We start from the raw sequence: 9548 nt of genomic DNA, 5'->3' as shown, positions 1-9548 counted from the left end.
GTGGAGCCAGCTAAGGATCAGTGCGGGAGGGGGGGGTGCTCGTCGGTCGTGCAGAGGGCGGGGCTACCCGGAGGCAGGGCGGGGTTCGAGGCAGAATGTCAGGGCACCGTGAGTGGGCGGGGTTGAATTTGGTACGAGGGGCCGGGCGGGGCGGGGTAGGGATCCGTGAGGGGGCGGGGCACCGTGAGGGGGCGGGGCTGAATAGGGTACGCGGGGCGGGGTAGGGATCCGTGAGGGGGCGGGGCTGGATAGGGTACGAGGGGTAGGGTAGGGATCCGTGAGGGGGCGGGGCACCGTGAGGGGGCGGGGCTGAATAGGGTACGAGGGGCGGGGCGGGGTAGGGATCCGTGAAGGGGCGGGGCAGTACGGGTGCACGGTGAGGGGGTGGAGCTGGATAGGGTACGAGGGGCGGGGCCGGGGCAGGGATCCGTGAGGGGGCGGGGCAGAGCAGGGTCGAGTGAGGGGGCCGGTACCGTCAGAGTGGGACAAAGCTGTCGATTTGTTGTCGTGTGTCGTTTGTATCGTTATTGGAGTTTCTTGTTAAATACCGACGTGGTGTAAGTTGCTGTGATTTAGTTTCTGCGGTTTTGTTAATGTTAACACAAATGATGATTTAATTGGGGGGGGGGCAGAATGGTGAGTAACTAAGCAGCTGATGGGTGTGTGTATGTGTGAACTTTACTGAAAAGTCGTGATCCCAGTGTGTTTCTAGGCCCGTCTTATTATAACCTCCTCCTCAGAGCTGCTGGCACCAAGTGAGGCCTTCGAGTTGGGAGCGGTTTGTTTTTGTCCAGCATCGAGTGTATGTTGCATTCACTAACGAATCGTGTTATAGTTAATGGGCCAAGACCTCTACCTGTCTTCTAGATTATATTAGTCGGGGCAAAAGTTTCATTTCGCTTTTGCAACGCATTAAGTTTTTTTTTCCTCCAGCGCGAACATTCGAGATCCTGGCTCTCCTCTGATAGAAGCATTCCCAGAGGGAATTATCTGTGATTCTATCTCGAGAGCCAACTTGTATTTATGGAAACTCTGAAAACGTGACACTGTATCCTATATTGTTTAATGTTAAAACATTGCATAAAAATAATTAAACTAAATCATAGTGGAATGCAGCTTTGTTCCTCAGTGCTTGTTCCCTATAAGTTAGAGGTGGGAAGATTGTTGGTATTTTCCACCAGGCCTTGAATATCACAAGTTAATTGAAAGGGGACAAATCAGAGATTGAAGACTATTACCTTGCCTTTCAGTGTTGCCAGCCATCTCGGTTCAAATTCAAACCACTAATTCAGTAACTTTAGGATTCCATATTGAAATTTCCAGTGGTGTTGAATGTTCATGCACTACATCAATATAATGGCTATATTAGGGTTTGTTGAGTATATAGCCATAACAGAATCAGTAATACAGCTGTTATAAGGCTGTAAGAAATAGGAGCAGAATTAGGCTATTCAGTTAGTTCAGCCTGCTCTGCAATTTGATAAGAAATAGGAATGGGAGAAGGGCATTCAGCCCTTCAAACCTACTCCACTTGGTTTTGTAGTTGATTGGGCATTCTGTTTCTTGCCACTTTCCCGTTAACTTTGATACCACTACTGCTCAAGATTTCTATCAATTTCATTTGATCGTGGCTGATCTACTTTTCCATCCCATTCTCCTGTTTTCTCCCTGTATTTCTTTCCTCATACTCAAAATATATTTGCTTTGGCCATCACCAATAACACATGTAATTTGTGAGCACTGCAATTCCATCAGGCTTGTGAAAACTGTTGGATGTTTTCATTCTGATTAGACAGATTAGACACATTTCTTTGGCTTATACTTGCACTTTACTGAAAATCAAGAAGAGTGTGAGAAGATACATATGATGTGGGAGTATGAAAACATGATATTTAACTGGTCATATCACTTATTGTTGAGTCATAGATGGAAATGGTCTGTAGCATAGAAGAAAGCTCATCTAGGGGCCTTATGTACAACACAAAGCTAATGCATAGATGCAGCAGGCATTCAGAAAGGCCCTTATTTCAAGGGGATGAGAGTGTAAGAGACCGAAGTCTTACCGCAACTGTACAAATTGCTGGTGAGTACCGTGAGCAGTTTTGCTCCCCTTGTTGAAGAAAAAGTATTGTATCATTGGAGGTAGTTTAAAGAAGTTTCTTTAGGATTTTCCATGGTATGAATGGATTGCCTTATGAACAAAGGTTGAACAGGTTGAGTCATAGAGCTGTACAGCATGGAAACAGCCCTTTGGTCCAAGTCAACCATGCTGACCAGACATCCTAAATTAGTCTGGAACCTTTTGCCAGCATTTGGCCCATATCTCTTTCAACCCTTTTTGTTCTTATACCCATCCAGATGCCTTTTAACTATTGTAATTAAACCAGCCTCCACCATTTCCTTTGGCAGCTCATTCCATACATGCACCATCCTCTGAATGAAAACGTTGTCCCTTTGGTCCCTTTTAAATTTTTCCCCCCTCTCCCTAAACCTGTGCCCTCTAGTTTTGGACTCCAATACCCGGGTAAAAGATCTTGTCTATTCACCTGATCTATGCCCCTCATGACTTTAGAAACTTTTGTAAGGTCATCTGTAGCTTCTGGTGCTCCACGGAAAATAGCCCCAGTCTATTTGGCTTCTCCCTATACCTCAAACTCTTCAACCCTGGCAACATCCTTGTTATTCTTTTCTGAACCCTCTAAAGTTTCACAACATCCTTCCAATAGCAAGGAGACCAAAATTGAATGCAGTATTCCAAAAGTGGCCTATCCAATGTCCTATACAGCCACAACATGACCTCCCAACTCGTATACTCAAAGCACTGACCAGTAAAGCCTCCTTCACTGCCCTGTCCACCTGCAACTCTACTTTCAAGAAACTATGAACTTTCAAGTCAAGGTCTCTTTGTTTGGCAAGACTCCCCAGGACCTTACCATTGTGTGAATGAGTCCTGCCTTGATTTGCTCTACTAAAATCTCTACTAAAACCTCAAGTTTATCTAAATGAAACTCCCTCTGCCACTCCTCAGTCCACTGGCCCATCTGATCAAAGTCCCGTTGTACTTGGTGGTGGACAGCCAAGAAGGTTAACCCCAATTTTGGTGTCATCTGCAAATCTATTAACTATACTTCCTATGTTCACATTCAAATCATTTATATAAATGACAAAAAGCAGTAGATCCTTGTAGCACACCACTGGTCACAGGCCTGCAGTCTGAAAAGCAACCCTCCACCACCACCATCTGTCTCCTACCTTTGAGCCAATTCTGTATCCAGATAGCTAGTTCTTCCTGTATTCCATGTGACCTAATCTTGCTAACTAGTCTACCTCATTGGAATTTAGAATAATGAATGGTGATCTCTTTGAAACATATAGGATTCTTGAGAGGCTTGCTAGGGGAAATGCTGAGAGGGTGTCTTCCCTTGTTGGAGATTCTAGGACTGGAGGGAATACTCTCAGAATTGAGGGATGCCAATTTAAGACTGAGATGAAGAGGAGTTTATTCTGAGGGTGAGAGTCTGTGGAACTCCTTGCTGCAGTGAGCTGTGGGGCAGACTCATTGTGTATATTTTAAGGTTCAGATAGATTCTTAATCAGCCAGGGAATTGAGGGTTATGAGGAAAAGTGAGGAAAGTGGATGTGAGGAATGTTGAATCAGTCATAATCCCATTGAATGGCAGAGCAGGCTAGAGCATAGTTGATTGGCCTTCTGTTCTTCGTTCTTACAGTCTTCAGCAGCATTCGACAAAGTTCCCCATGGGAGACTGGTTAGCAAGGTTAGATCTCATGGAATACAGGAAGAACTCGCCACTTGGATACAGAACTGGCTCAAAGGTAGAAGACAGAGGGTGGTGGTGGAGGGTTGCTTTTCAGACTGGAGGCTTGTGACCAGTGGAGTGCCACAAAGATTGGTCTAGTGTCCTCTACATTTTGTCATTTGCATAAATGATTTGGATGCGAGCATAAGAGGTACAGTTAGTAAGTCTGCAGATGACACCAAAATTGGAGGTGTAGTGGATAGCAAAGAAGGTTACCTCCGATTACAACAGGATCTCGATCAGATGGGCCGAGAAGTGGCAGATGGAGTTTAATTCAGATAAATGCGAGGTGCTTCATTTTGGGAAAGTAAATCAGGGCAGGACTTATACACTCAATGGTAAGGTCCTCGAGCGTGTTGCTGAACAAAGAGACCTTGGAGTGCAGGTTCATAGCTCCTTGAAAGTGGAGTCGCAGGTAGATAGGATAGTGAAGGAGGTGTTTGGTATGCTTTCCTTTATTGGTTAGAGTATTGAGTACAGGAGTTGGGAGGTTATATTGCGGTTGTACAGGACATTAGTTGGGCCACTGTTGGAATATTGCGAGCAATTCTGGTCTCCTTCCTATTTGAAAGATTGGAAAGGGTTCAGACAAGATTTACAAGGATGTTGCCAGGGTTGGAGGATTTGAGCTATGGAGAGAGGCTGAACAGGCTGGGGCTGTTTTCCCTGGAGCGTCGGAGGCTGAGGGGTGACCTTAGAGGTTTACAAAACTGAGGGGCATGGATAGGGTACATAGGCAAAGTCTTTTCCCTGGGGTCAGGGAGTCCAGAACTAGAGGGCATAGGTTTAGGGTGAGCAGGGAAAGATATAAAAGGGACCTAAGGGGCAACCTTTTCACGCAGAGGGTGGTACGTGTATGGAATGAGCTACCAGAGGAAGTGGTGGAGGCTGGTACAATTGCAATATTTAAGAGGCATTTGGATGGGTGTATGAATAGGAAGGGTTTTGGAGGGATATGGGCCGGGTGCTGGCAGGTGGGACTAGATTGGGTTGGGATATCTGGTCAGCATGGATGGGTTGGACCAAAGGGTCTGTTTCCATGCTATACATCTCTATGACTCTAACCCATTGCGTCCACGCCAAAACAACCATCTAGTTATTCTAATCCCCTTTTTTATCACCTGGCCCATAGCCTTGAATGCCTTTGCATCACAATTGACATCTAAGTATTTCTTAAATGTTATGAGAGTTTCTACTTCTGCCACACTTGAGTTCCAGATTCACACCACCCTCTGAGTGGAAAAACAAATCCTCACATCCCTTCTAAAGCTCCTGTCCTGACCTGAAATGTATGTCCCTAGTCATTGATTCCACCAACAAGGGGAAAAGCTCTTTCCTGTCTGTCGTCCTCCTAATTTTATACATCACAATCATGTCTCCTCTGTTCCAAGGAATACAATTCCAGCTTATCCAATCTTCGTAACTAAAACTTTCCAGCCTATGTAACATTCTAGTAAATCTCCTTAGCATCCTCTCCAGTGTAATCATCACTCCTGTAATGTGGATTCCTGAACTGCATATGACTCTAGCTGTGGCCTACCCAGAATTTTGTACATTTAAGTCTGATTCCCATGTCTTCCCCAGTTGCTTTAACCAATTCAAAGACCATTGTAGTGTTGGTCAGGAGCAGATGTAATCACGTATATTGACCTTTATCACCGAGGTTTAAGTTCACTTTGTCCACCACTCAGCTTTTGACTAATATGGACTATGTTAATTTTTTTTCTTCTGGCCGGTCAATTGAATTTTAGCCAAATTGAATTCTATGAAAATATCTGAGATGGATTAAAAATTATTTCAAGAGCATTTTGCACCATGTTATCATAAGGCATCGTTGGGTATATTACAACTTAAGTTCCCCTTTTAAATGCATATTGCTTTTATAAATCAATGGTCCCAATAGAGTATCATTTAACATGTCATAACTTGCTTGGTGGCCTAGCGATTAGGATTCGATGTTTTCACTGCTATCGTCAGGTTTGTCTCCCCACCATGGAATAATGATTTATTGGGCCTCTATTCATTAAAGTTTAGAACATACAAACAGGAGTGGCCATTTAGCCCTTTGAGCCTGTTCTGCCATTCAATGAGAAGATAGCTGATCTGTGGCCTAACTCCATATGCCTGCCTTTAGCCATTTTCCTTAACACCTTCATGGACTTATAGTTACACAGCATGGAAACAGACCTTTCAGTCCAACTACTCCATGCTGACCACGTTCCCAAACTAAACTAAACTAAACTAGTCCCCTGTGTTTATCTAATCAGATTTAAAATTCACAACAGATCTAGCATCAAATGCCACTTGTGGAAAATAGTTTGAAGCCTCTACCACCCTTTGTATGTAGAAATACTTCCTAACATCTCCCTGAATAGTCTGCCCCTAATTTTTAGACAATGCCCCTTAGTTCTAGAAGATCCAACCAGTGGAAGTAGTTCATCTTTAAAAGGGATTAAGAAAAACAGGGTAGGTAATGAGAGGCAACAATATTGAAAAGTTAAGGATTCTTAGGGGACTTAAAGTCATACAGCACAGAATCGGTTCATACTGAACATAATCCCAAACTAAGCTAGCTGCTGGCTCCTAGGTAATATCCCTTTCCTATTCATATATCAATCCAAATGTCTTTTAAACATTCTAATTGTACCCACATTCTTCATTTCCTCAGGAAGTTCAGTGACAGGGTAGATGCAGAAAGGTTGTTTTCTCTTGTGAGAGAGTCTGTGACCAGAGGGTCTAGAGCCTAATCTCAAAACATGGAGTCACCCATACAAGAGAGACATAAAAAAATTTCTTCTCGGAGGGTAGTGAATATGTGGAATTTTACACCACAAAAGGTTGTGATGGATGGCCATTAAGTATATTCAAGACTGAGATTATTTTTAATCAGTAAGAAAATCAAAAGTTATGGGGAAAAGGCAGGAAAGTAGAGTTGAGGATCATCAGTTTAGCCATGATCTCATTGAATGGCAGAGCAGACTTGATGGGATGAATACCCTACTTCTGCTTTGTCTCCTGGTCTTAACGTTGTATTATAACTGGAAATCTTAGTGAACATTGTGAGGTTCCTATTCATGTTGCGTATTGCAGTGCCTTACCTTATCTGATAGGCATAATTTCTTTCCTCACCTTCACGCACCCCCCCCCCCCCCCAAAAATGGAGGCTTCCAGATTCACTTGGCCTCAGATTACTTGTCAAAACAGCTGTCCAATAGCAGCCCCGTCCCTGAGACATTGCTCAGATTACGTCACCCCAGGACTTGACCAGATGCATTTTGAGATGACCCATAAGGTGCAGCTGAGACCAAACTTGGCGGTTCTGTTCCCCAATAACCCACAGCCCGTGGGCCGTCAGCCCCTTCCAAGCTTGGCAGCACCCACTGAGCCTCCTGAATTGCAGGATGCCAGCCATTATTGCCCTTGGTAGCTCTCTTCAAAGCAGTGGCTGGAAAGGCAGAGCTGATGAGACAATCTAGGAAATTCATTGAATTCCATTGGGATCAGAATAGCTATCGTTGTCCACCACCTCAAACTTGTCAAAACCCAGCAGCTTCCCCATTGGCTACAAGCCATAATCCACCGTTGGAATCATATTGCCCTGGTATTGATCACAGGAGGGTGTGTGTGTGTGTGTGTGAGAGAGAGAGAGAGAGAGAGAGAGAGAGAGAGAGAGAGAAACATGGGGAGAGATTTGGGCTGGGAGAGATCTGGGGGAGGGGAGAGAGAGAAGGAGGATATACGCGTAAGAAGAATATACGCGTAAGCGTAGCCACCACTGACGGTCTATCATTCAGAAGGAAGGCCAAGGCAGTGAGGCAAGGAGCACAGCTGCCCCAAGCAGTTCACCAAAGCAGTGGAAACTAGCAAGATGCATCATGGGCCTAGATTAAACTGGTGCTGGAAAAGCACAGCAGGTCAGGCAGCATCCGTGGAGCAAGAAAATCGTCATTTCGGGCAAAAGCCCTTCTATTCCTGATGAAGGTCTTTTGCCCGAAACATCGATTTTCCTGCTCCTCGGATGCTGCCTGACCTGCTGTGCTTTTCCAGCACCAGTCTAATCTGGACTCTGATTTCTAGCATCTGCAGCCCTTGTTTTTACCAAGATGCATCATGGACCTACTTCTCCTTCCTCCCCTTCAAAATAAAAATCATCAGCTAGTGGCCAGGAACATACAGCGTGCAAAGGCCCTCACAGGCAACCTGGAGCTTTTTGAGCAAAGGCACCCTGGTGAAGACCCCATGCATGTGCCCATGGTTCACAGAATGAATTGTAAATAGAATATATGTTCTTATTTTTTCTTTCTTTCTCATTGTTAGATGAAATGACTTAAAACAAAATAATGTAGGAATCTATGAATTTGAAGTACATGTGGAACTGCATTTCAAGATAGAGGTATGAAAAAATGCTGGAGATCACAGCAGGCCAGGCAGCACGCATGGAGAGAAAGCAAGCTAATGTTTCGGGTCTGAATGACTCATCATCAGAGCTGAAGTGAGGTGGGGAGGGGGAGCCTTCACACCTCACTTCAGCTCTGATGAAGTCATTCAGACTCGAAACGTTAGCTTCATGAATGCTGCCTGACCTGCTGTGATCTCCAGCAGTTTTCGTTTTCAGTTCAGAATCCAGCATCTGCAGTAATTTGCTCCTGCTAGAGAAGAGGTATCAAGAAATGTAAATTTCTTTCCTCTGCTGGGGAGCTTTGTTTTAAGATTGATTCCTATGAAAATCAACACTGAACTTCAAAGTTATGATTTTCAGGAATGCATCCCTGACATTAAGTGAGAACTAGGAGAAAGTGAGGACTGCTCAATGTTTGTGGTGTGAACTGGGGTTGTTCAGAATGTGAGATGGAGAGTTTGGAAAAGGAGGCTGTTGAATGAGGGTGTGGGATGGGGGACTGACTATAATGTGTGGGTTAGAGTGAAGTGATTGAATGAGTCTTTTGTCATCGGGGATATAGAGAACTTGGCAAGTCTATGTTGAGGTATAATAGGCAAATTTTACTTATACTGAATTGTACTGTGCTGCTTTATTGTTGTTTTGTTTTTGCTGTTGTCTGGAGTTACATTATTCTTCAAGAGTTTTTTAAAATATATTCATGGAATGAGGGTGTTGCCTTTCAGCCATCCTTAAAGATAAAATAGGATCATGCTGGAAAATAATTTTTGGAAGCATTGAAATAGTTATTTGCTTTGCTTCACATTTACATAATCAAGTTGATATGGACTCATCCTGTCTCGGAAGTACTAACTGCAATAACTGCTGAAATGCTAAGGTTACTTTGATTTGATAAAAATGCATTGATCCAAGTTCTGGATGTCATAGTGGGTAAACCGACACCAAAACTTATGGATTGATTTCTTGAAGAGTGACAATCTTACATCAAGCCCTTTTTTTTGTGAGAAAAAGGAGGTCTGCATTTCTGAGGTGAGATTTCATTCAGGCTCCTTCGGGAATGAGGACCAATAGTTGGCATGGTGTAGGCTGGAAAACCCAGAGCAGGGCACTCTTGGTGGCATGGCATGGGCTGGGAAGCCCGGAGTGGGACTCTGGCAGTGGCATGGTGTAGCAGCAGAGAAGGAAACGGTGGAGTCTCGAAGTTATTTTTAAAACGTTTTATTCTAAGTTAATGTAAATGGTGTATATGTACAGGTGACAGTCCACACTTTTCACTGTGTTTTATATTGAATACACATATTGGTAAATGATATTCTAATTTTATTAACTTA

At 43.9% G+C, this 9548-nt stretch overlaps 1 protein-coding gene across 2 annotated transcripts in view; it reads left to right on the top strand.

The window, feature by feature from the left end:
• Window positions 1-440: 440 nt before the first annotated feature.
• Window positions 441-9548, top strand: part of wdsub1 (WD repeat, sterile alpha motif and U-box domain containing 1) — a 61217-nt gene continuing 52109 nt past the window's right edge. For both annotated transcript variants that reach the window (XM_072579414.1, XM_072579413.1), the window contains exon 1: window positions 441-557. The gene's annotated coding sequence lies outside the window, so the exon portion shown is untranslated. The remainder of the gene's footprint in view (window positions 558-9548) is intronic.

This window comes from Chiloscyllium punctatum, chromosome 10 (genome assembly GCF_047496795.1).
Source record: "Chiloscyllium punctatum isolate Juve2018m chromosome 10, sChiPun1.3, whole genome shotgun sequence".
NCBI lineage: Eukaryota > Metazoa > Chordata > Chondrichthyes > Orectolobiformes > Hemiscylliidae > Chiloscyllium > Chiloscyllium punctatum.
Note: the sequence above shows the minus strand (reverse complement) of the source record. Positions and strands in the feature narration are given on the sequence as shown.